The sequence below is a fragment of the Dasypus novemcinctus genome, chromosome 7 (genome assembly GCF_030445035.2).
Source record: "Dasypus novemcinctus isolate mDasNov1 chromosome 7, mDasNov1.1.hap2, whole genome shotgun sequence".
In the NCBI taxonomy this organism is placed as follows: Eukaryota; Metazoa; Chordata; class Mammalia; order Cingulata; family Dasypodidae; genus Dasypus; species Dasypus novemcinctus.
The window spans coordinates 67,381,064-67,408,213 of record NC_080679.1 but is presented as its reverse complement, the minus strand read 5'-3'; the positions used below and the strand labels follow the sequence as shown (position 1 = coordinate 67,408,213).

The 27,150-nt window shown below is 35.1% G+C and overlaps 1 long non-coding RNA gene across 1 annotated transcript; it reads left to right on the top strand.

Moving 5' to 3' along the window:
• The first annotated feature begins 1,326 nt into the window (after positions 1 to 1,326).
• LOC131279297 (uncharacterized) lies at positions 1,327 to 26,882 on the top strand. Its single transcript, XR_009186679.1, has 3 exons — positions 1,327 to 1,415; positions 16,191 to 16,250; positions 26,686 to 26,882. It is a non-coding gene; the product is annotated as an uncharacterized lncRNA (long non-coding RNA).
• The last annotated feature ends 268 nt before the right edge of the window (positions 26,883 to 27,150 follow it).

The following is a 27,150-nucleotide window of genomic DNA, read 5'->3' as shown; positions in this document are numbered from 1 at the left end:
CGTAATGATAGAGACTTAATACCTAAACTATTCCAGAAGTACTGGCATTTTAAGAGCATTAAGTCAAGAAAAAGAATCCAATTAAATAAGTGTTTATTGCCTTGCTTACTGCATCCATATACAGGAGGACAGGAAAATAGAATTTAAGGAAGGAAAGAAGCAAGAAAGGCAGGAGGGAAGGAGGAAGGAAGGAGGGAAAGAAGGAAGGAAGAAATAAAATAGGCTTAGAAGAGAAATAGGTAAATGTAATATCTAGAATTTAGATGTTCATTGGCAGGCCAGTAGAAGAGATACTTTCGTAGTGTTGGGTAAGAGAATCCCTACCAGAACTCCTTAAACTTCACTCCTTGGGTGAATGCTGACTCTACCTACATATAAATTGTATTTCTAGAGAACAATGGTCATGATTTTTCCTAATTTTCTAAAGTAATACTTACCGATTTTCCCAGCTATTGCCAGAGCTGGAAAGAAGACCCCATTCAGGCCTTTCATAAATTCCTATTGCCTTTGCATGTGCTATTGTAAATGGTTTTGTAATGATGTTCTAGATATTCTAAACATAATTGATTTTAATAAGGAATTGACAATAAAACTCATTTCAGAGTCTTTTAGTTTTAAAGTGTTTTATGTTACAGCTCTGGAAATTCATAAAGAGAGAAATATAAAAAAATATTGAATCTTATATACCAGTAGATGATCTAAAATAAAAATTCCACATCACAAAACAATTACCACCAGTGATTTAAAAAGGGAAATTTTAAAGTGCAATTTTTCATTCTTAGCTCAGTGGAAAAAACATCTGTTTAACCTCAATTGGAAGGAGATCCCCTTGAAACTATTTTTTATGCCTTTTAGATTGCTTCATATTATCAAGAGACTCCATTTCCACTATATATAACTACCTATTTAAAGTGCTGAACAGCTTTACAGGGTGATTGGGCTGTAGTTGCAAACATAAGAAATTCAATAGATATAAAAACCTGACTTGGTTTTCATTGCTATTGTTACAGAGTAATGCTAGATGATTTTAGGTTAATAGAGCAAAGTATTTTTAGAAATTACTGGACCTTAAATAGATTCTAAAGCAGTAGTTATAAGATTTTGGAACTTTAAAAAATGGAAAAATTTCACACTTACAGTTTTGTAATAATATGAAAGCATTAGAAAAAAATTAGATTTATGATTTTTAAACAATAATCCCTTTATTGCACATAAGATGAGCTTGAGAAAGAAATCTTATTTCAAGAGTAATATTTGATTTTCTATAATGTTAATATGACCATTCATATCTAACTCCCTCCCTCCCAGTTGACTACTGAAATGGAAAATAGATTATAAAAATGGAAGAAAAGCTGCCTCATGTGGAAATTAAGAGAATGAGACATTCATGCCTACAAACTTTTAGTTTCTGCAAGGTAAGCATAGATAGGAATATATCTAAGAAAGGTAGAGGTAACTTGGGAATCCCCATCAAGAAAGTCATGGCTGGCAGAAGAGGTAAGTACAAGAGACTTCAGCACCCTACCTATCTATCCACTGCCTCCAAACTACCCCTAACTCTGAGGGACAAAAGGTGGGAGCATGCACCCACATGACTGTGTCCACATCAATTAGGAAAAACCCCTGGTGATGCTTATTTCCCCATTCCTCTCACCCACACAAACCCCCTTGATGTGGTCTACCAAATAAGGTAAAGGGCAGGTGTTTGGCTGTGGTTGGCTTCCAGTAAGAGGAAGTGAGCAAGGTCAAGTAAATGAGAGAAAAGAATGTTGGAGCAGAATACCCCAGCAAATTTCTGGCTGCTATATCAAGAAAGGAAGGATGACTTTAACCAAAAATAAAGCTCCCTGCTGCAATTAATTCTGGCTCAGGCACCCTCTCCAATCATCCTGGAGAGGTGAGATTTGAACACGACAAAGTAACAATATAGTAATTCTTAACTTTCTTTGTTACTTTTTTTCTTTATTTGTCATATTGGAGTAGGAATTCAAGTACTCTCATGAAACCAATGTCAGCTCCTATAACAGACTTTCTCTGATGATGGTGATGGAGATGGTGATTATGACAACAATGATTATAATGTAACTATCACTGAGCAATTATCATGCTTATGACAGTGTGCTAAACTCTCTCATATTATTTGAGTTTGTTAATCATATCAAACAATTTTATAAGATAGGTGCTATTATTAGGCATATTTTATAGATGAGGAGTCTGAGCATAAAGATAATTACTAAATTGCCCAAAGTCATTTATATAGAGAGAAGCAGAGATAGGACTTGAATTTAAGATGAGAAAACAAATATCACAGCAGTTCGATAGATGGCACCTTCTCTGAGGATTCAGAACAATGAGAGAATAAAGAAAACTCAAGTCTAGAAAACTTCTCACCTATATTCTTTAGAGGATATCGCATTTATAAAACTAGGGTGGGCAAACATGAAATGAAAGTAATCCAAGATGAAAGGCCTGAATGCAGATGTAGAAAATTAAAAAGATTGCTAAACTAAAAAGCACAGTAAAGACAGTGCATAATAGATTGAATATTGAAGAACAATGAAATATTGTAGAAAAATATTGAAGACCAAATAAATATTGTAGAAAATAGAAAAAAGTAAAATAATGAGATGAAAGGTAAGAAACTTGGAGAACAGATTTGGATGGTATAATACACAAATAATTCAGAAATCCAGGAATAAAGAACTGAGCAGATAGAGAAAACAAAAATAAATAGTAAGAAATTTTTCCTGTAGAAAGATTTTTCATCTTCAATGCAAAATAATTAGAAATAGTGAAGAGAAATATAAAAAGATGTAGATAGAAAACAGTTTTCCTAGCAGAGTTTGAGCATAAGAGGGAGAAGGAGAGATACTGAGAAGGACAAAGAGTGAGAGGGAGACTCTGGAGCTGAAGACAATGAATAAAAATATAGAAGGTGAAGGGAATAAAAAATTGTTACCCAGGAATTCTATACTGTAAATTGCTGTTTATGAACAAAGGTAATTTTGAAGGTTATTCTCATATATGGAAGAATTTAGAAAATTCCATGCATATGCCCTTCCTCAGAAAAACCTCTCAAATAATTAGTCTTCTTACCCAAGGTGTTAATTAAAATAGAAAACTCTGGAACAGAGAAAGAGTGGTATAATAAAAGTATCAATGAATAACTAAACCAACTGAACATAATTAGTTGTGACAACTATAGTGCATTAGTTTTCTATTTCTACATTAATAAGTTACCACAAACTCAGTGGCTGACAACAGTACAAATGTATTATCTTAGAGTTCTTTAGGTCAGAAATCTGACACATGTCTTGGTGGATTGAAATCAAAGTCTCAGCAGGCCTGCATTCCTTTCTGGAGGCTCTAGGAGAAAAATCCATTTCTTTGCTTTTTCAGTCTTCTGGAGACTGCCCACATTCCTTTCCTAATGGCCCCCTTCCTCCTTCTTCAAATATGGCAACATTATATCTCTCTGATCATCCTTCCAGAGTCCGCTCTCCACCTGACTCTCTTCATCTGTACCTCCCTCTTCCATTTTTAAGGGTCGTTGACTGCAACTGCCCCCCTCCTACCTGGGATAATCCAGGATAATCTTGCTGTCTTAAGGTTGTTAATTTAATTACATCAACAAAATCCATTTGGCCTTGCAAGGTGAATTATTAGAACATCAGCCTCTTTGGCAGTGGGACAAGGGCACCAGTATTCTGCCTACCTCATATGGCAATAAAACAATGTAAATATCAAACCCATTCTTAAATTAGATGGTTATAAAAATTAATATTTTAATCCTTGTTCTAAGAATTCACAATTGCATGTTTTCTTCATATATTTTCTTTGAATCTGGCTTTCAGTGTTTCTGTGCTTGATTTTGCAGACTGACTCTTAAAGGTTCCCAACTTTGGCCCCTGAAACCTGATACTGGTTTCAGTGTCTTCTTGAGTTGGGATGAGAATAGGGCAACTCTATGGGAAGGCTACAAACCTAGAGACATAGGTGAAATGTTCTACCTTCAGATGTGTTATGTCAAAAAAAGGGCACAAGGGGTTGGTGTAATGAAATAAAGTGAAAGAAATTCAGGACAGCCAAACTTTGGAATTTGCAGAAGGTGAAGGATTTTTAAAATAAAAACAAAGTATAAATTAATTTGGTTCTTATATTTTTCAGTAGATTTTGGATGTATTTAAAGCATTAAACTATGATTTTTAATATCATTTATAATTAAAGTCACAGAAAAAGTATGTATGAATATTAAATATATACATATATTTAATTTATCAAGACAGAAATAAGATTTTAACTCAGAGAATCTGTTACTTGAAGCAATGTTTCACATACTCTTGCTCAAAGTGTGGAACTAAAAGGAATGTAAATATCAGTTATGCTTGAAAAACTGCTTTGGCTAAAACCCCATATTCTTTACAACTGATGAAAGAAAAATGGAATTCCTGTAGATATTTCCAATTTAGTTTTAAAATGGTGTCAACTTCTTCCTGTTACAGGAGATTATTATTTGTGACCTAAAACAGTTGATGTTTTTGTTGGACTTTGATTCATTAAAAGAAAATTCAAAGGCAAACCATTCCTGCCAGTTGTCTGAAAAGCAAATGGAAACAAATGGGCTTGAGAAGTTGCAGGCAGGAATTAGAGCTATGCTTGCTTGCTTCCTTCCAAAATGTGTAAGGAAAAAGTATGACATTATTTCCAAATTGGAAATTTTGATCAGAGTACACATACTCAAGTTTCTGCATTTTAAAGACAGAGATATACAAGGATATTATTTGTAGGGTTTTAAAATTATTTCATATATTTTAATGAAGTATGTAGCTGGAACTGTTCAATTCAGAGCCAAATTTTAAGTATCATGGATTAATTCCTAGGTAGTTGTTATTGAGGTGGTGGGAATCATGCCTTAAAAAAAGAATGAATGGGGCAGCAGACTCGGACCAGTGGTGAGGGCGTCCGTCTACCACATGGGAGGTCCGTGGTTCAAACCCCAGGCCTCCTTGACCCGTGTGGAGCTGGCCCATGAGCAGTGCTGATGCGCTCAAGGAGTGCCGTGCCACGCAGGGTGTCCCCACATAGGGGAGCCCCATGCGCAAGGAGTGCGCCCCGTAAGGAGAGCCACCCAGCGCGAAAGAAAATGGAGCCTGTCCAGGAATGGCGCTGCACACATGGAGAGCTGACACAACAAGATAATGTAACAAAAAGAAACACAGATTCCTGTGCCACTGACAACAACAGAAGCGGACAAAGAAGACACAGCATATAGACACAAAGAACAGACAATGGGGCTGAGGGGGGAGGGGAAAGACATAAATAAATAAATAAATCTTAAAAAAAAACAGTGAATGAATGGGGAAAGTTTTGTTGGAAGAAAATAACACTGAAAGAATATGGAGCAGACTTACTCTGTGTTGCTCTATGGGCTAGATATCTCTTAATTGTCACTTTGGAACCACTCTCCACCTTTCTAAACCCTAGGACCTATAAATCCTACCATTTGTACACCAGGCCTTGGCAAACATTTCCTGTAAAGGATCAGGGAGTAAATATTTAGGCTGTGCAGGACATATCTCTGTTGCAAATACTCAACTCTGCCATTGTAGCATAAAGACAATTATAAACAAACTTTATATATTAAAAAAGCTGTGAGCCCATTTTAGACACCAGTCTACAATTCCCTATGGACAACTGAGTTGGAGGATGTAGTTTATTGACTGCTTGCCCTGTTTACAAGGAGAATGTGGAAGAATAGGATTGAGAACCTGGAGAAAATGTCATTAAAATGGTAAAAAATAAAGCTTCCTTATAAATTTTAAGAACATTATCAGATCTCTGAAATGATTCATTTGTCAAAAAAAAAAAGACAAAAGACAGAATAATTCTGACAAATTATTTTTAAAATCTAAGAACTAAATTTATTTATGAACTAGGAAAAGACTTTTTTTTTAAAGTTTGTGTTCTCACAAGAGAATCCACCTTAGATCAAGGAAAATTGATTTTGGCTGGAATAATTATTTGGCAGAGCCTACTGTGTGCTCAACAAAGCCTGGCCCTTAATCTTACTGGACACACTGTTATCTGCATTCCCCAGTCTTTCTTGTCCAAATGCTGGGGTTCTAGCCAATGGAACATGAAGAGAGGTAATGTGCCTCAATTCCTGACCTAGCTCACTACAAAAAACAAACAGGTAATTCTCCACTTTATCACTCACGAGCTGGATGAAAAGGAGGTCTGAGACCCTAGCAGAGGGAAGAACCCAAATATAGGGATGGAGGAGGGAAACAACACTTTTCAAAAAAACCCACAGTAAGTGTCTCACTGACCAAGAAAATTGACCAGGACCATCTATAAATGAGCAACAAACTTTTATTGTGTTAAACCACTAAGATTTTGGTGCAGATAGCATTTCTTACTTTTAAAAATATACATAATTACTGAACTTTTGAGAGAATGACTATGGGGACCGATATGTTAGATGCTGTATTTAGTTATTTTTCAAGAAGTTGAAAAATTCTGTCAGAATTCAGAGAAAAGAGATTAAGGAAGAAGATTTGGAGAAAAGCATAAGAGAATTAGAAATCTAATATACAAATGATAGCTACAAGGACAGAACCAAGTAGATGGACGTCAGCAATATGCAAAGATCTGTGAACTAAAGACCAAGCTGTCTGTTTCAAAGTTTTATCAAACATCAGGCAAAATTAATGTAAAGTTTACTCCATGTTGAGGAACATTGCTTTTTCTAAAGTGAATTCTTTAAAAAAGGTAATTGCTTTTAAAATTGCACAAGAGTCCAAGTAGACTAGATTATGCTATCATGAGGGAAAGTCAGTATTAGTATTCTTTCCTAGATTACTACATGCCAAAAGAAAATAGAACTATCTATAGGATATTTGGGCAAAATGATAGTAACCCATGATCATCCTGTCTGGCCTATTGTCAGGCCAATGGAAAGATGATATCAAATATAGCATGACCATGAAATCATACCCCTCTAGAAAACCTGCCAGGAAAAGAATACATAAGGAATAAATGTAGCCAATAAAGTTATAAATGTAAAGTTCTACATATGGAACATACATAATAGACATGGCAATGAGCATTATGACTAATAAAACTGGGTAATGTAGAAACATAGCTATGAACATTATTACATCACATAGTGCTACTGCAGCAGCTATAGAGGTGTACCACTTGGATTTCCTGTCAACAAAAACTTGCCATCAGCAACAAAGGCATACAGTGAGCTGATAGCTTCCAAATATCAGTACCTTCCTCCACATTCAAAATAAAGCCACTCTCTTCCTGGTCAAATCCAGCCAATGATTCAGCATGACAGCTTACTGGGACCTGGACATTTTTGCCCAATGCAGGACACCTTTAACAGCAATCTTTGCTGAGGAATCCCCAGTTGGATTGGTCTAACTGTATTGAATCTGAGGCTCTCCTTGACCAATCTGTTTCTTTTCCTCCTTTTTTTCAAAGGTGTAGGATTTGCATCAGGTTCTGAAGGCCTTCAGAAAGAGTCTACCTCCTCCCAGGTTTATCTTTCATAGACATACCCTCTTCCAGGGAGATACCTGGGAAATTGAGCACCACATTTCAGCTGAAAGACTCCAAGGCTCTTCAAGAGTTTTGTTGAAACTTTCTTAAACTGCACAGTAGTCTAGGACACTTCCACCCAAATTTCTAGCCTTCTCCTTTCTCTTGGGATCTTTTCCTTCTGATGTTTCTCCCAGTTTTGCTCAGTTTACTTCCTATTTCCTTTCAAACAGAATTTCCTTTAATAAAATCCTTGCATATTAATCCTTTTTTGGCACAGTAGCATGAAGAAATTAATAAGGATTAAAACAGTCATCAATAGAATAGGGAAGAAAAAACTAGTCTAACTGATCATTATTATCTTAACAGAGATAGCTTTTTGAATGATTAACCAAAAACATAAGAAAATATGTATTAAATATTTGGGAAAAAATGCTGAAGTAATCATAGATAAATAGGAGACATAAAAAAAAGTATAATATTGCAATAAAATATTATAAACAGCACAATGATAAAGATATTTAAAAATCATGGTAAAATGTTTGCTATTTCAGACACAGTTAATTAAAACTGAAGATGAGTAAATAAAAATGAATTCATCAATTGAAAAACTGGCTAAGCATGATCTTTTTTAAAAATTTTAAAATTTTTTTCCCTTCTTTATTTTTTAATGTTACATTCAAAAAATATGAGGTCCCCAAATAACCCCCACCTCCCTCACCCCACTCCTCCCACATCAACAACCTCTTTCATCATCATGGCACATTCACTGCATTTGGTGAATACATTTTGGAGTACTGCTGCACCACATGGATAGTGGTTTACATTGTAGTTTACACTCTCCCCAAGTCCACCCAGTGGGCCATGGCAGGACATACAGTGTCCAGCATCTGTCCCTGCAGTACCACCCAGGACAACTCCCAGTCCTGAAAATGCCCCCACATCATATCTCTTCTTCCCATTGGCTCCAAAGATTCATGGGTGTGAGTTATTTCAAACTTTTTGATAATATATAATTCATATTTTATCTAAAAATAGCTAGAATATATACAAAGTAGGAAAGCTTCCCAGTTAATTTAATAAAAATTTTATAGTCATTGTAAAAACCCACAACTACATGAAAAAATTCAATTGCTTCTAAATATTGAGATAAAATTTATAGAAAATTTTTGGACAAATAAGATCAATCTATTTAGAAAAGGGTGTATTAAAAATGGATTTGAATGAAAAGTAGGAGTTTTACTAGCAGACCATTTCAAATAAAGAGGAGTTAAGTGAAATCCCAGTGGCATAGTAAAGAAGGTCCACCTAAGTAGGATAGTCATGCTTCCCAGTTTGCCTGGGACAGTCTTCATTTAAACCTGCTCTCCAGAATAATTATTAAAAGGATCTCTTTCCACTCTCAAAAGTGTCCTGGAGTCTCTCTTGTCTGCTAGACATAGGAAGTTGGGAAAAGCATTGTTTCCACTCTAGCAACAAGAACTCAAAAAGCAGATAAACTGTAAAATCATAATTTTATTGAAGTCAAGAGATAAATGAGCTGACAGTGCAACCAAGTAATCTAAAATCTAATAAAAAGAGGAACCTCCAAGAACAGAAGGACAGGAGTACTAGAACAGAGGATGGGAGGAAAAGCTTCCATATAAACAGAAAAAAATTAATTAAACTTGTTAATGAATTGCTAAAGTCTGAATGTGGGCTAGAGTAAAAGTATATAATCCATAAGAGCTATACACATAAGGTCAATTTACATCCACTTGCAGGCGGTTTTACATGGAACTCTACCAGGTGCTCATGAAAACCTTTGATGGCAGAACAAAAGAACAAAAATCTACTGCAGTGATACAGGCTTAGAGGAGGGGAGTGGCCACAAAAGCAAGAAAGGCACAAAGTTCTGTCTGAATCATGTTCACCTACAGATCAAAAGCCCTAAGCTCTTGTGGGAAAGGGGAGCAAACCCTGTCATCCCAGGGACACAACTGAAGCAGTTTGATATCATTTAAGAATTCCAAAAAGATACATTGATTATGTTTGTAAACTTGTCTGTTCTTCTGGGTGTGATACCCCTTTGATTGTATTAAATTAAGAGGTTTCATTTTTACTTTATTAAATGAAGATTAGGGCTTTGATTTGACTACATCATTAGGGCATGCAGGGTTGAGTCCCCGCGCCTTTGCTGGACTGATAAAACACTCTCACACAGAAGTAGATACACAAAGAAGAAGAATATGGAGGAAGAAGAAAGCTCACTAGACAGGGCAGAGGCCCGGGAAAGAGAGATGAGCCTGATAGTCTACAGCTGACCTTGTGAAGAGAGCAGAGCAGCTAAGCCCAGAATGAAATGAGCTCCAGGGAGAGAGACAAGCCTTATGCCAGCCTATAGTTGAGATCAGAAGAAGCTGAGACCATGGAACCTTAAGACTAGAAGGAAGGCTGAATCCTCACAAACATCGCCCGCCAACCTGCTTCAACATGTGGCCTATGACTTTGGGTGAGAAAGTACCTCTTGTGGTACCTCAACTTGGACTCTTTAGGGTCTTGTGAGAATAAGCTTCTACCCAAAATAAATACCCTTTATAAAAGCCAAGAAAGTTCTGGTACTTTTGGCTGACTAATACATACCCTTAGGAGAAACAGGAAACCATCCCCAATCCTACCATTGGAGGGGAAGTAAGAAACTTTCCTACCCAGAAATCACCAAAAATTTTAAAAAGGGTAGGTTTTCCAGGGAGATGAGGGGCAGGATCACTGACAAAGCCCCATCACAAAGCCAAGGGACACAAGGCTTGCCTAAGAATAAGACTGAACCTGGATAACAGAGAAAACCCCAACCCCTCTTGAACAAGATCAGAAAGCACCAAGTAATAAGCAACAAATGGCTATCCCTGTACTCTGAAGTGCAGGCAAAAAGGGAAGACTGAAACTTGGGGATAGAACAGGGACATTGAGAAAATCCTTCTGGCAACCCAGACCCTGTGATAAATGCAATATAACTCTATAGGAATTCAAAGTCTGTGATACACTGAAGGAAGCAATATCAATGACAAAACCCAAACCAGCTCAGATACTGCATAGATAGCTCAGGCTTTTCAACTATGGGTCTAGCAGAAGACATGCCCATTTCCAGGCTTAGAAGTTATTTGCCTCAACTCCTACTTATGCTACACATGATAACTGGCATTCAATAAAAAACAATATGGAACTCACAAACAAACAAGGAAAAAGAACCTGCTGTCAAGAGACACAGCAATCAGCAGAACAAGACTCAGAATTGACCCAAACACTGGAAATATCAGACAATGAATTTTAAATACTTATCATTAATACACTAAAAGTTATAGTAGAAAACATGGATAATAAAGGCTGTGGTAGTTGGAAGCTGTAAGTACCTCAGAGAAACATGTTCTTAAATCTATTTCATTCCTGTTAGTCTAACCCTATTGTAAGTAGGGCTTTTTGATGAGACAACTTTAGTTAAGATGTGTCCTACCTCAATGGGTGGATCTTAATCCTATTAGTGGAGTTCTTTATAGAGAATGAAATTCAGACAAGAGAGAGAAAAGTCACAGGAAGCAGGAAGCTGAAATAGAACCTAGAAGAGAAGGAAGTGATCAGAAGACTGCTAACATGCCTTGCTATGTGACAAGCTAAGGACCAAAGTTTACCAACAGCCAGCTTCAGAATTCCACAGACATGGAGAGAAAGCATCACCTTTATGTTGCCTCAGTTGGATATTTTCCTGACATAAAAACTGTAAGCTAATAAATTCCTGTGGTTTAACCCAACCCATTTCATGGTATTTGCTTCAGCAGCCTAGGCAACTAAAACAGGCATGAAAAGGTAGAGAATTTAGCACAAGATAAAAACTATGAGAGTCAAATAGATTTGCAAGAAATAACTTTCAAAATTGAAGGTGAAATAAATATTTTTTTCAGATTAAGAAAACTAAGAGAATTTAATACCAGCCAACCTGCAACACAGGAAATACTTTTATAAAAAGGAATATGATACTAGACAAACTTAGATCTGCATGTACACATGCAAATGAAGATCTCCAGGAATAGTTAAAAATGGAAGTAAGTATTCAGGACAGTTTTCCTTATTTTTAATTGCTCCAGAAAATAAGTGAATGCTCAAAAAAAAAGCAGCAGCAGTGCATCATGGGGTTATAGCATATGTAAATGTAGATGCATGAATCAATAGCACAAAAAAGTGAAGAGGAGTTGGGAGTATGTTGTTTTACAGTTCTTGTACTCTTAATGATGCAGTATAATATTATTTGAAAGTACATTGCTATTAATTAATTAATTGAAAACCGTGGGGCAACTGAAATTTTTAAAAAGAGGTTATATTAATCAACCAGAGGGGTGCTGATGCAATCTGCTGGTTTTTATAAAAGGGTATTTATTTGGGTAGAAGCTTACAGTTACCAGGCCATAAAGCATAAGGTACTTCCCTCACCAAAGTCTGCTGACAGTTGCCAAAGTCTGTTCCATGTGTTGGAGCAAGATGGCTGCAAGGGTTCAGCCTCCCTCTTCCTCTTAATGCTCTGTGGTCCAAGCTTCTTTCAGTATCAGCCATAGGCTGATATGAGTCTTATCTCTCTCCCAGGGCTTGTTCCTTTCTGGGCTCACTGCTTTGTTCTCTCCACAAAGTCAGCTGTAGACTATTAGTCTCTCTTCCTGGGGCCTCTGCCATGTCTATGGAGCCATCTCTATTCTTCTGTGTTATTCTCCTGTGTGTTTTCTTCCTGGGGCTCCAGCACCAAAAACTCCAACTAACTCTCTGCCTTGTCATTTTCTCTGAGAGTCCCACCCCCTTGTTCCTACTGATGTGGCCCATTCAAAAACCTAATCATCATTTAATCAAGTGAAAGTGAAATCTCTGAAGATAATACAGTTTAATACACCCAGAGGAAAAGACCAATTTACAAACAAATCTAATATCTATTTTGGAATTCATAAACAATACCAAACTGCTGCAGAGGTATATGTAATAAACTCATCAAAGAGTTAAAATAGAATCATGGAAATTACTCAGTTCAAATATAGGCAAAAATAAAATAAAGCGAAAAAGAACAAAGAAAAAAAGGAAACAAAAAACATATAGCAAGATTTAGATTTTAATTCACATATCAATATTTAAGGTATTTATTTAAAATAGTTTAAAATAGTTTAAACCTACTAATTAAAAGACAGAGGTTGTTACATTGTATAAAAAAGCAAGACCAAACTTCAACTTGCCAAGATGAAACCACTTTAAATATAAATATGAATGTAGATTGAAAGTAAAAAGGATGCAAAAAGACATAATATGCTGACACTAACCACAAGAAATCTGGAGTGAATATATTAAAATCAGAGCAGACATCTGATCAAGGACCACAACCAGGGATAAAGAGAGACATTACATAATGATAAACAATTAAATATCCCTAAATATAGATGAATCTAACAAAAATTGTCGTTACCAATACATCAAATGCTTATATTAGAAGAGTAAAAAGACTTTTAATCTATTCTCTAAACTTCTACCATGAGAAACTATTAAAATACAAGTAAACAAATCTAATGCAAACAGGGAAGGAAATTATAAAAATGAGAGTAGATATCAGTTTAGTCCAAAACAGAAAAACAATAGAAATGGAACAAAACTTTTTATAATAGATCAATAAAATTGATAAAACTCTAGCTAGTCTGGTCAAATATAAAAGAAGACACAAATAACCAATATCTGGAATGAAGGAAGGAATATCACTACGGAATCTACAGATCTTAAAAGAACAATAAGGGGGAAGCAGATTTGGCTCAGTGGATAGAGCGTCCACCTACCACATGGGCTTCCAGGCCTCCAGACCGTGTGATGAGCTGGCCCATGCACAGTGCTGATGTGCACAAGGAGTGCCATGCCATGCAGGCATGTCCCCTGCATAGGGGAGCCCCATGCACAAGGAGTGTGCCCTGAAAGGAGAACTGCCCAGCGCAAAAAAAGTGCAGCCTGCCCAGGAGTGGCACAGCACACACAGAGAGCTGACACACCAAAAAAATATGCAAATTCCAGGTGCTGCTGACAAGAATATAAGTGGACACAGAAGAACACACAGTGAATGGACACAGAGAACAGACAACTGGGTGGGGAGGAGGGGAAGGGGAGAGAAATAAATAAAAGAGACAAATCTTAAAAAAAAAAAAAAGAACAATAAGGGCCAATTAATTTTATGCCTTTAAATTTGACAACTTAGAAGAAACAAACAAATTCCTTGAAAGACATAAATTGCCAAAGCACATTGAAGAAGAAATAGATAATATGAATGGCTCAATATCCAATGAAGACATTGAATTTATAGTTGAGAACCTCCAGTAAGGAAAATTCCATACTTGTAATGTAAACACTTGTAAACTCTATCATGCACTTGAGGAACTTATTATGCCAATTCTAAAATCTTTTCCAGGAAGTAGAAAATAAAATAATTCTTCCTTACTTTTTTTATCAAGCCATATGCCTCATACCAAAACTGGACAGAGATAGTACAAGAAAAGAAAACTGCAAAACAATAGCCCTCATGAACATACATGCTAAAAACTATATACCAAAGTATTGGCAAATCAGATCCAACAACTGATATATGTGACAACATGGATGAACCTCGAAGAGAGCATGCTGAGTAAAATAACATCAACACAAAAGGACAATTTATATGGTCTCACTGATTTGAAACAATTAGAATAAGCGAACTCATTGAGTCTGAATCTAGAATACAGGTTACCAGGGGAGGGGAAGAGCATAGGGAATGGGAATTTGAGGTTTAAAATATACAGGTTCCTACTTGGAATGATAGAAATGTTTTGATAATGGATGGTGGTAATGGTAACAAAGCACTATGAATGCAATAAATGGCACTGAAATAAATATCTAAATGTGATTAAAAGGGGAAATGTTAGATTGTATATACGGTAACAGAATAAAATTTTTTTAAAAAATCCATGGAAATGCAATACACAGTGAGCCCTAAGTAAAACTATGAACCACAGTTAATAGTACAATTACAAAAATGTGCTTTTATCAGTTGTAACAAATTTTCCACACCATTGCAAAATGTTGGTGTGAGGTGGTATATGGGAATCCTGTATTTTATGTATTATTTTCTGTAAACCCACAACTTCTCTAATAAATAAAGGAAAAAATAAACTAATAAACAATAGTGTATCAGGACTGAAATTTATCCCAGGAGTGCAAGGCTGGTTCAACATTTGAAAATAAATAAAAAGGCAAATCTATAATGACAGAAAACAAATCAGTGATTGTTAGAGCCTAGGGCATGACTGAGAGGAGATAATGACAAAGGAATCTGACAGACTTTTTGTAGAAATGGAACTGTCATATATCTTCACTGTTGTGGCAGTTGCATGATTATATGCATTTGTCACATGTTATAAATCCATACACTAGAAAGGATAAATGTTGCTTTATGTAAAACATACCTCGCTGAATCTGATCTTTAAAAATGTTTCCTTATATACAAGTGAAATAAAGAACAAATTTCTTTTTTTTCCAAAACATTCACTGAATGTTTGCTATGTAATAGACAACTATTTGTGGGCTGTTAACTACATTTTCTTTTCATTTTTCTTCAAATATAATATGAGTTGTTCAGGACAATGTTTTTTTTCCCCCAGGATACTGTTTCATTGATATAAACTACTACTTTAAGGCCCAACTAAAGTATCACTTTATTTAAGAAATTTTTTTCTTTTATTCTGAATTCACATTTCTTTCATGCCAAAGTGTAAGAAATAGGTCAATTTATGAAAATGAACAACATTACATAGTTTGTTGCAAGTACTATTTCAGAAATTCTTGGTCAGGTAAATATTTTTATTCTTGTTCTATTGCTTAGTAAGGAAAAATATTTTAAAATTAGGATAAATTTTTTTCCTATATAATGCTGTTGAAAATTAGAAAGTCAACATATGGAAAGAGAGGTAGCAGTAAAAGAGTCTGAGAAATGACAGTAGGGACTTTGAATTACTTTCATTCATGCAGTGCATTGATAAAACACTTGGTTCACACAATACCTGCACTTGATATATGTAAAACTCATTACTGTGAATTAGAAAGAAATGAAAAATATTACGTTATCCATTAAGCCTTAATGTTGAAATATTTTACATACATTTGGTGAGTTGCCATGTGACCTCTTTATCACACAGTATTAATTGAAAGAAAGATATCTCAGGTAATATTGTACATTGAATTAAATGTTATAGAAATAAAGTGAAACACTATATAGAATTTCTTTCCAGAGCGTATGCATATTTAGGGTAACAAAACATCATAGGAATATAGAGTTAGAATGCGTTTGTAAAAGAAGGTGTGTGTCCTCATTCCTGGGGCTCTCTAGGCCATGTTTCGGTTGTTGCAGGCTGAAATCTGCTCAAAGGCAGGTGTATTCCTTTCCTAGCTGATAAAAAAAAGTACCACACAATGGTTGGCTTAACAATAGGAGTTTATTAGCTTGTGGTTTAGAGGCCAGATGGCTTGATTCTTCCCAGGAATGTTTTCTGTCTGGCTGGCAATCTTTGGAGTTGCTTGGCTTTTGTCACATGGCTACACATAGTAGTATCTTTCCCTTTCTCTTCTAGGTTCCACTGACCTCCAGCTTCTGGCTGCTCCCTGTGGCTTCTCTCTCTGTGATCTTTACTGTAAGTGCACCATTAATATAGGATTAAAACCCACCCTTATTCATTTGGGCCACACTTTAGTTAAAGTAACCTAGTCAAAAGATCTTTTTTACAATGAGTTCATACCCACAGGAATAGATTAAGATTAGTAACATATTTTACTGGGGTACATAATGCCAAGTCACCATAGCAGGTTAATATATATGGTATTGACTAGTGAACTGGGCCAGCTCTCTCTTTTGTAGTACACAATATTGTACTGATTTGACAGTCACATCTGTTCACATTATCCTCTGCTTTGCATGAAAAGGAGAAAAAAACCCCAAAACATTGTTTTTTAATTTTTATTTCTCATTTCACAAATTGTGGTGGTTTGAAGCTATATGTACCCCAGAAAAACATATTCTTAAATCTAATTCATCTCTGTGATTGTAAATACAATGTAAGTAGAACCTTTTGAGGAGGCTACTTCAGTTAAGGTATATACTGCCTCAATCAGGATGGGTATTATTCCTGTTACTGGAGTCCTATATAAATAGAATGAATACAGAGAGTAAAGAAGAAAGACACTGAAGCAAAGAGCTGAAGGCAACCTGGAAGAGAAGGGAGAGACTAGCAGAGGCCATGTGGCAGAGGAGCCAAGGACCGCTGGCAGCTTGTCCTCAGGAAGAGAACATTGCCTTGATGATACCTTGATTTGGACGTTTTCTTGGCCTCAAACTGTAAACTAATAAATTCTCATTGTTTAAGCCAAACTGTTTTATGGTATCTGCATTAAGCAGCCTAGGAAACCAAAATGCAAGTATTTTGAAAATATTTCATTAAGCAGCAAGAAAAGAAAATGAGCACAGCATTTATTCACAGTCCTATCATCACCACAAATCAAACTCAAAAAAATTTTATATTCCTTTTGAAGATTTGACATTACATGTGCAAAATGTTTAACACAGTAGTAAGCATAGTGATAACACTTTATTTGCCCATTCATTCCTTCAACAAATAGTTATTGAGTGTCAATATTTTTTAGGATTTGAGGATATATTAGACGAGAAGTTTCTGCTTTTATGGTGATTAAATTCTAGGGGTTGAAGATAGACAATAAAAAAAGAAACGATCAAATTATATTCATGTTAGAAGGTGATAAATACTATAGTTAACAAAATAAAGAAGACTGTATGGGGTGTGAAGAGGGCCAGTTTTGGGGGGCATTGCAATTTTATATAGGGTAAGTGAGGAGGTCCACTTGAGAAGGTTGACATTGGTACAAAGAAGATGAAACACTTACCCATTTTGACATTCAGGGCAAGAGAGTTCCAGACAGGGGCTAGAAGCCTCTGGGCAGAAATATGACTGGGATGGTTGAAGAAGAGCAGGGATGCCAGTGCGGCTGGAATGCAGCAGCAAATAGGGAAATAGCAGATGAGTTAGAGAGGTTATAGAGTTCAGAGAAAGGCTCTGTGAACCCCTGTAAGACTTTCGGCTCTTGCATTCTACAATTATCTGATATTCTTGTTATTTTTTCCCACTTACCATCATATAAGAATGTTTTCCATAATGTTACATCCTCTTTTATATCAGGCATATGACCTGACAGAGAAAATAATTCCTCAAGTGTTGTTAACCTTACCAGTGGAGAAAAACAGGCTTATAAGAAAAAAACATAGTAGGAAAGATACAAACTAAATGGATTCTCTCTCTGGACTTTCACTCCATTTCTCACAATTTAGTTCCATTTTTCTGTTCACATTCTCATTATCACATATAGATGTCCAGAGAGAAAAAATATTCTCATATCTATATACTTTAAAGTATTTGGGAATTGATCTTCTATTTTTTCCTGAAGTATTAATATTTTTATTTCAAATGTGGAACAGGTGAAGCTTAACACAAAGGAAAATTATGAAGAAAGAATTTCAACCATTCAAACTTTTTCCCATCATGTGTAAGGAAGCCATGTCCAAGGGTTTAATGGAATATGGATGCAGTAATGGTAGCTATGATAGCTGAGTCCTTGGTAAACCAGGGTGTGTCCCCTACTACAAATGCATGTGGGCTGGAACTGGAATTTTATGCAAAGATGACTACTTTAAACTATACAATTCTGAGACATATATTCCTTCCTTTATAGCTTTAAGAAAATCTTTCCTCTACCCTCAAGGGACAGTGTTAGAATTGATCCACCTCATACCATTGAGATATTTCATATCTTTTTATTCTGAAAGCTTTGCTCATTTTTCCAAGCTGTTGTCAGTATCCTTTAAATATTCAATAAATAGAAACCAGAGCCTGCTCATTACTATGAAATGCTCTCATGATCTCAAATTATCATTTCTTTTTAGATGTAGCCAGCTAACATGTGGTTTTGAAAGATGGCATTTGCTTTGCAAATGACTGGTTAATCAGATTATTTACTATTCAAATGTTAGTCCAATCTATGTGAACATTCATTATATTTATATTGCCATGTAAATATAAACTTAAAATGCTCAGAATAAATATTAGATACATGAAATGGTATAGCAGTTTAGTATTGTTTATGAATTCCAAAAATAGATGTTGGACTATGTTTGTAAACTGGTCTGCTCTTCTGGGTGTATTAGATTGTATTAAATTCAGAGATTTCACTTTTACTTGATTAAATAATGATTAAGGCTTTAAATGGGCCACATCAGTAGGATGTTAAGTCCCCAAGGGGGTGGGGAGTGACAGAGAAAAAGACACAGCAGAGCAGTTAGTAAGAGTTTTAGATGCTGGAGTCCCAGGAAGTAAACATACAGGAGAAGAACACAGAGGATAGAGACAGCTCCATAGACTTGGCAGAGGCCCCAAGAAGAGAGCCTGATAGTCTACAGCTGACCTTGTGTAGAGACCAGAACAGCTGAACCCAGAGAGAAATGAGCCCTGAGAGTGAAGACTTATCCCAACCTACAGCTGATAATGGAAGAAGTTGGGGCCATGGAGCCTTAAGAGGAAGGCTGGACTCTTGCAGATGTCAGCAGCCATCTTGCTCCAACAAGTGGCAACAAACTTTGGTGAGGGAAGTAACATACTTTATGGCCTGGTAACTGTAAGCTTCTACCTCAAATAAATACCTTTATAAAATCCCTCAGATTTCTGATTATTTTGCATCAGCACCCCTTTGACTGACTAATACAAATGGAATGCACATAATTCATTTCATGCTAGTTTGCCAATTTCACATTAGATGTGTTGTATGTGGAAGCACATTGGTCAATCAAATTAATTTTCTTATATATTTCTCAGTTATTCCTTACAGGAATAATAGTTTCTAAGAATTACAAATTTCAGATTTTGTTGTATATGATAGCCGTGTTATATTTAGACAATCATTCTCTTTTAGTAATAGTAAAGCTGTCTAACTTTACATACTATCAGTTTGTAAAACTATACTTTTGGCTTCTTTATGACTATACTTCTTTGATATAAATGCATGTTTTCCTTTATAGGCAACAGAATTAGTTTTCATTACATCATTACATAGAGTGGTATCCTCCTTTTTCCAAATTGTTGCTTCAAAAACATTTACACTTCCTTCTTCAACAACCCCTGCTCCCTACTCCTTTGAAGTTTTTCCCTTCCTTTTGCTATCTGTCAAGTCCTGACAACTGCCCTCCTCACCCACATACCAGTTACTAGTCACTTTAGCACATGATTCACTGTCTTCTCCATCCCTACTCCCAACAGCCTCCACAAAGATGGCCTATCCAACACTCGGCATCTCAGTTCTTTGACTTACCCCTTCAAAGATCTTTTTCTGCTCCCCATCTCTGCCAACCAGTAACTGCACTACCTTGAATATCAGTTTCAAGCATTCCATTCTCTGACCTCCAGTTGTTAGAACTCTGTTACTCCAGCACTTGATTTCTAACAACTCTTTAACCACATCAGTACTTCCAATGCTCCACTATTTTTTCAATCAGTCACATCCATGTCCCCACATCCTTCCTTATCAGCTTAGATTCCAATCTATTAAAGTAATCACTACCTTTCTCTCACTGTTTGCCTCTCCATAAATCCAAATATTCCTTTACTTTTTCCATGTAGCCATGAAATTGATCATGCTTATAGACTTGTTTTAAATACAGAACCACAAATATTAACAGCCACTCATAAACTGTCAGGTTATTCTACTAAACTTCTCCAGTAAATTGTTTCCCCTAGTCTCTGAAATGAATATTTCAGATATGCTCCTTTCCTCTTCAGATTTCTAATACTTGTCCCAACCCTCATTTCCACCAATGATTTTGTTTCATATTTAGAGAGAAAACAGATTCTCTCAAATGAGAAATACTTCCTCTTTTCACAACCAATCTCACCAACCATCTTACATCTATCCCCATACTTCCATTGAAATAGAAATGTCTCTCCTATCTAATATTAACAAGTCATTTTGTTCTTGATTAACCATCCATTCTTTCTCTGAGAAATAGTACCATGTGGTCATTAGGTGAAGATAAGTTACTTAACCTCTGTATACTTTAGTTTTCCCATCTGTAACCTGGGGATAATAATACCTCACTCAAAGTGAGTCAGGAGTAAGTAATGAGTTAATAAGTATGAAGTGCTTAAGTTAGAGCTGAGCATAACAAGTACTTGAGTTTTAACAGGTCTTATGTTATTTTCAAAATTTTCTTCCTGGAATTTCTCCTTTTCCTCCTGTGCCAAGCCTTCACACCTAAATCATCCCCATCCATATACATACATGGTTTAATAATACTCATCTTTTAAAAAATTCCCTCAAGATGCCAGGTCTAAAGCTCCAACTATGTCCCATTTTTCTTCACAGTCATCTACATTCACTACCTCTACTTCTTCACTTTCAATTCTCTCTTCAACCCTCTTTAATCATGTTTTTGAACCCATCACTATAATAGTTCTAACAAAATTCACCTAAGCAACAGTTAATATGGTTGACTTCTTTTTTCTCCAAACAGATTTTTTTCTGTCACTGCATTCAATAATACTCATTTCTTCTAATTTACTGGCTGCTATTTCTTGCTAAGAGGCTTTCTTTATGAGTCTCTTGCATTTGGGCACATCTTGAAAGCAAAGGCATTAGCTCTCTTTGCTCCAGACTATCTTTTCTAGGATGTTTGTATAGCAAACAGCCTTGGAAGATACAATGTCTCTATCTAGAGCAAAGGGTAGATTTGTTTGCTGCCTAATATAGTAATATAATATCTCCCACTGTGAAAAAGTTCAGAAAGGTTTATTGCCCATTATAAAGATTGAAGTTGCCTAAACTCACAGTTCCTCAGTTGGCACAAACCCACTGCATACTCATCATCTACCTAGGGCCCTTATGTCACACCACCATGGACTTGGTAATAAAGAGCATTGAGGTAAATATACTGATGCTCATCCTGCCTGTTCTGCTGTGAGAAATAAAGTCCACTGTCTCTGACCCAGGACTCTCATGTCTTCTGCTAACGCATGAAACTTTAGCAAGCTACCTTGTTAATTTGCAAGAAAGGGCAAAATATTAGACTCTTCACAATTCTTGCCACCTCTCAGTAGCCAGTTCATCTTCTACATTAGAATTGCTTAATCTCAGCTTTATTATTTTCTCTTTTCCATCAACACCTTCTTACGTGGCAATCTTATGCAGTATCCTGTCCTTAAATAGCATCTTCTTGGATAACTTCCTATTCCTAAATTACAGTCTTTCTTCTCCATTGAGGGCCGTACACTTAGGTTCAATTAGCCTTAAATTTTTACTTAGCTATCTCAAATTTAACATGCAGATAGGAAAGTAATTGATATAATTCCCTGGCCTGCCCCAAATCTACTCATCACCAAATATTTATCTCAGTAAATATTACTATCCACTTAGATTTTCAGACTATAAACCTAAGTCTGCTCTTATCTGGCCTTGCAGTATATCACAAATCCCATCATTTCTCACCACTCCACCACTATCAACCTGGTCTAAGTTTCCGAAAGCTTTTATCTGTATTATAACAGTAGATTCCTAACTGTTTTTCCTGTCTCCATTCTTGCCTTTTGATAATTTTGTGTAATCAACCAAAGTGATTTTCAAAAATCCTTAAATGGTACTATTTGCTTGCATAAAAATCTTAAATACTTGTTATTGCCAGTAGAATGAAATACAAATTTAATACCATGAATCATGAATAACCTTAAAACCTAGAGGCAAACATGGTCAATAATGATCATGTTACCTTCTAATATTTTCCTATATTTTTATGCATAAAATATTACATATAAATATAATTTTACATACTGATCTTTGATTTAACATCATACTATAAGAATCCCCTCATGCCATCAAATGTTTTAGGATTCATATTTATATATTTTTTTTATTAGAGAAGTTATGAACTTAGAGAACAATCATGCAAATGTGCAAAATTCCCATACAACACCCCTCCACCAACACATTACATTGTTGTGGAACACTTGTTACAGATTAAACATCATCAGACTATTACCACCAATTATGGTCTACAGTGTACCTTTGGTATATTTTTTCCATACCCCCCTGTTATTAACACAGTACTTGTTTGATTTAATTCTATTAAAACAGAGTATTATAAGTATTTACAGAATATTCCCTGAGTTTTCAAGAATGGTTATATCATTTTTGAAATGTCTAGCTAATAAGGAACTTTATAAAGGATTCCACCAAAAATGACTTAAAATATTAGAAATTTAAAGGATGATGTGTCTGGCAATCCACAGAAGAGAACATCTTGTTCCTCAGTGATGCCAGATAAATAAGTTGCTACACAACATTATCTATCTTCTGACTAGTTTAGCTTCCCTCTCATATACTTGAAGACTTTTTCTTAGCTCCCACGTCATTTAACCTAATAATGTGCATGTAAGGAATTGCTTTCTTATAGTTAAGAAATGTCTACAATTTTGTCAAAATTAATTTTTATAATAAATTGACATAATTTAAATGAACAAGGGAATTTATCATTTAAAGAAATCCTGTGGTGAAATATTTCTTTAATGTGAATTTCTTTAAAATTCATCTTTCTTACCACTTTGCACCCACTAGAATGGCTATAATACAGACAAGTGCTAGGGAGAATGTGGAGAAATTGGAACCTTTAAAAATTGCTGGTAAGAATGTAAAATAGTATAGTTGTTTTGGAAAGCAGTAGCAATTATTCAAAAAGTTAAACTTACAGCTACCATATGACCAAGGAATTCCACTCATAGTTGTATACTCAAGAAAAATGAAATCATATGTCCACACGAAAATTTGTAAATTAAAGTCCTTAGAAGCATTACTCATAATAGTCAAAAAGTGGTAACAACCCAAATGTCTTTCAACATGATGAATGCATAAACAAAATGAAGTATATCCAAATAATGCGTAGTTACTCAGCCATCAAAGGGAATGAAGTACTAAATTCATGCTACAATTTGGATAAACCTTGAAAACATCATGCTAAGTGAACAAAGTCAGACACAAAAGGTCACATATTTTATAATTCCATTTATATGAAACATCCATAATAGACAAATGCATAGAGACAGAAAGCAGATAAGTGGTAGTCAGGGGTTGGTGGGAATGGAGGAGGGGAGTGTTTGATACTGGGTAAAGGATTTCTTTTTGGAGTAATGAAAATGTTCTGAATTAGATAGTGGTGATAGTTGCACAAAAATTTTACACTTTAAAAGAGTGCATATTATGGTATGTAAATTATATCTTTAAAAAGTCTTCTTTATAAATCTGGATATTTCATGTATCAGCTCCTGAAATGAGCCACACCCTTGATTTATATTTGCTTGTATATATGACATTTATAGTGTGTCCAGAGTCTTGTAAATAAAGGGGTGTGTCTAATCAAAATTTTTTAAAAAAGAAAAAGCACAGGTACTAAGGACTAGTTATATCATTAAAATGATCACTAATATTTGCATATTAAATATCTGAAAATATTAAAGACCCAATTATATCAGCATTTGATGCTATCTCTCTATTATTATAAACACAAAAATGATATTTCTCTTTCAAAGTAAACCCCTCTGCCAAAAAGTTGCAAAAGGGCACTGAGGATTGTCTTTGGTACTCAATTTTCTCACTGAATTTTCAGTTTAAATTAAGTATTTGATCCTTTAGCTACAAAGCTAATGCAACTCAGCCTGGGGATGCTAAAAATTGTTAATTATGGAAATGACAGAGGGAAGGAGGCGAAATTTAGCAAATATACTTAAGCTTTTTATGAAGGAAAGTAATAAACCTCTCCATAAACATCTGTGGTTTATGACAGTACCATATTTTATTTTTAAGCAAAAATCATGAAGCAGCAGAGAATACACTAAAGATGGCATATACTTGCCTGAAGTAGACAAATTGCTTAAGAATAGAAAGGTTACATTTGTTAATAACAAGATTATTTTATTATTTTCCCTTGAAGAATTTTTCAATACTCTGCTTAGTATAATGGACTTCCTCTCTTCATTCCCTGTTTCAAAGACCTTGCATGGTTTTATCTCATAGAAAAATGACATTCATTCAACAGTATAAAATATTGTATAAATTCTGAGGCTTTTTCCTCTTGGGCCTTAGCATCTGGACCATGTATAATTTGTAACCCTGTCACCAAACTCCTGAAATTTCCTTTCAATTCTCAGTTGCAATGAGCAGGCATACAAAGTTCTGGGTAATTATTACATTGGAATTTTGCTTCTTTCATAGAATGTTTTGTTATAGTAATAGACCTAGTCATAGTTCCAACTTTTCTTTATTTCAAGTTTATCCTGAGACATTTCATTTTAGAAGGAAAATAATCTTTGTCACTCATTGCATCCACTAATTTTGATGGTTGCATGTGTGATGATCAAATTATTTACGTTTATTGTTTAGTTGTCTATACGTTATTATACACAAAAGTTGACTTTCTCAAGGTATTGAAATTATATTATGGAACTTATTTTAAAAGAGTAGGAAGTTAAGAATGTATTCAGGAGACCACTAAAAATTCAATATTCATTTATTAAGACATGCAGTCAGGCCTTCTTTAAGAAATTAAGAAATGCTATGTTAATTTTAAAAGTGTCACTGCATAGCTCTTTTGTGACAAATCTATTTCTGGTAAATTCATAGATAAAAAGTTTCTAAATGTGGAATGTATGATTAATGGAATAAAGTGTCTCTGGAGAGGACCACTGAAATATCTATATTTCCTAATGTTAGTTGACACTAATCATAGTCAGACGGAGAATATAATTGAAGTGATCAAAATTACAGGGTTTGGCTCTAGAAAACGACAGAAATTTTGTATCATATGAATGGTCTCTCTAGTGGTGACAGAATCCTAACATTTAAGGTAGGTGAGCAGTGCTGAAGTTAAGCATAGGAAGCATGTGGAGGCAACAAAAATATCTATCACTGAAACATGAATAGAGAGATTCCAATCATATTTTCTCCAATTTCTGAAACTATTTCCACCCCGATGTATTTAGTCATTTCTTTTTCACCTCCCTCTCGTTGAACAACTCACATGCTTTCTCCAAATAACTGCCTTGGACTAGATCTCACACCTCAGACTTACTTTTCATTATAAGAATGTGAACACAAATCCTGATGCTGACAGAGAAGATGGGGTACATTCAGGTCTCATTGCACAGAATCAATGTAATAATCTGTGAAAAATGGTGACTGTATATTAGTAATGTCAAACATTTTGTGAGCCAATCACAATTCCTTGAGCACCCAGGAAGTAAGGGGGTATATTAATTCAAAGCATCAATGGTATTATTATTTATATCTTCATTATTAGATATTAGGTGACTTTTCAACATCTTTTGCAGTTTTTTCTTTTTAGGTGTGACTGATTCTATTGGCTTTTGACATAATTTTAATATAAGATATGAGATATGAGAGCCTAGAAAATAAGGAAGAATGAGCAAGATGTATTCAAGGAAAACATGTCTAAAATAGAACAGTAAATTGTATTATGGGCAATTTGGAAAAAAAATACTTCTTAACATTTTCTCCCATCAAAGATATTTAAATCTATGAAAATGAAAAATTTTTCTCTGGTTTCCTTCTTTCCTATTTAGTCCTCCTTTTCTTAATTTTATTTCTCATTAAACTTTGAAGATTTATGTGTTTGTTTTTCTTCTCTTACAGTAATCACAAACACAGTTAAGTTAATTATACTCTTTGTGTATTGTCATTATTGGTCAATTCAAGGCTTCCAACTTATGTACTGCATTTTACCTCTTCTTCCCAATACTTCTCATACTCATGGGTACCAACCCTATGTATGATACAGGTCTTTAAAAAATTGGTGTTTGCATATAGTATTGTTTTGTGGGAAGGGGTATTTTTATTTATATAGGATAGTTTGCTGTTAAGCTTGTATGTTTTCTACTTTACATGTTTAAAACACTTTGAAAGCATCCACCCCAAGGTATTAAAACCCACTTTCTTTCATTTTTTTCCTCACAGGTATTTTCCCCATTGTCTGCATGCGCCATATTTTACCCATCCATTTCTTTGCTGAGGAATACCCAGGTTGTTTCCAGCTTCCTGCCATCACCAACAATGCTGCAATGAACATTGCAATAATACATGTTCCATTAGGAACCTGTGTGAGAACCTCTGTGGATAGAAATCCTCAGGATTGGAATCCCTGGGTCATAGGGCAAATTAATTCCAATAAATAAAATAAGTTTTCTTTGAGGAATATCTTTGCCATTTTATCTTCCTACTCGAAGTAAATGAGCATAAGCATTTCCCTTTCCTCTCATCTTCCTCAGCATTTGCTATTAAGTGTTTTTCTTCTTTTATCATTCTGACTGATGTAAAGTGATATCTCATTGTTTAATTTTGTCTTTTTCTGATTAATAGTGGGTTGAGCATCCCTTCATATATGTACTTGTTATCCATTGTGTTTTCCTTCCATAAACTGCT